General features: G+C 37.6%; 1 protein-coding gene across 1 annotated transcript in view; it reads left to right on the top strand.

The window, feature by feature from the left end:
* The window catches only part of LOC106527079 (zinc finger protein RFP), a 12,747-nt gene that overhangs the window by 9,874 nt on the left and 1,553 nt on the right, over window positions 1-1,320 (top strand). The window lies entirely within an intron of this gene.

Below are 1,320 nucleotides of genomic sequence, written 5' to 3'. Positions count from 1 at the left end.
CTCTGATGCTGCTGCCCCAACAGATGATGGCAGAAGAGATGACGCTCTCAACAACAGACTTATAGAAGATCTCTGATATCTGAACCAACGGCTCGGTGGCACCCCTGAAAAGGACATCAAGGCTGTCTTTTCCACTTCCTCCATGTACAGGTTTGCAACAATAGGAGAAACTGGGGATCCCATGGCACACCCATGTTTCTGCCTATAATATTGCCCCCCGTACGTGAAGTAGGTTGACTCCAGGCACAGTTTGAGGAGTTGGCACACTTGTTCTGTGGAAAGTGTGGTTCTGCTGCTGAGAGAGGTGTCTGATTTTCAATGGGGATTTGTTTTTACCGAATATCCTCCAACCCCCACCCACAATGCAATGTGTGCTCAGAAAGCTGTGAAATTGTCTATTATGTGCTTGTGTATGCTGTTTAAACGATGATTCAAGTGAGTGAATCTTGAAATACAGTCTCAAAATTGTTTTTTATTCATTTAACTGATACAAAAACTCATTGATGCCATWATAGAAAGGCCAGTTCTTTCAGCTAATGGAATGGGAAGTACATACCTTTAAACTGCGCTATGTTTACTTTGAAAGTCACAATATTAATCTTGAGTTTTTCTCATAACCAYATTAATTATGTTCCAGATGCAAGTCAGAAAACCAAGAGGATTTGTTGTGCTCAGTGAATATAGCCAATAACTGTGTTTTTCTGTATTTAAGCACTTAGCAACATTTTCATAGTTTATATCAAAAATTGTAAGGTTTAATGAGATACAATCTGACAGAAAGTGAGAATAARTTGTTTGTTACTGCAGCTATCACAACTTTTAATACTATGGGCAGCCATTTTGGATTTCAAGCTATTTTTGACTTTTTGAGTCAAAAATCCAACTTCAGGAGGTGTTCCAAACTTGGATCTCAATAAACAGTCTACAAGCTAACTGAATTAAGTGTAATAATTTGGGTGTTCAGAGCTGAAGATGAATAAAATATTTGCACGTCAAATTGAAGTGAGGCATGTCCAGCTCTGATATGGTTTAACCTCTAGAGCCCCCAGCATTTCCCGTTTTCTATATCTTCTAACTTCTGTTAACAGGATCTGTCAGTTGAACCTGGACATGTTTGGTATCAATAAAAAGCTAAGAATCTTGGCTAAAAGCTCATGGAAACGGGTTTACATCCACCAAACACAGTTCAAATGACTGTTGAATCAGAAAGTAAACAAACTGTACAAAATGGGATTGTTATAAATCTGTAAATAAATTACAACAAATCTGTAAAGGAAAAAAATTAACATTTGTTCTTAAAGTAAGTCAAAGCAGATACCA

This window comes from Austrofundulus limnaeus, unplaced genomic scaffold, assembly GCF_001266775.1.
Source record: "Austrofundulus limnaeus strain Quisiro unplaced genomic scaffold, Austrofundulus_limnaeus-1.0 Scaffold307, whole genome shotgun sequence".
NCBI classification, from domain to species: domain Eukaryota; kingdom Metazoa; phylum Chordata; class Actinopteri; order Cyprinodontiformes; family Rivulidae; genus Austrofundulus; species Austrofundulus limnaeus.
The sequence above is the reverse complement of the archived record's forward strand: the minus strand, read 5'-3'. Positions and strand labels throughout refer to the sequence as shown.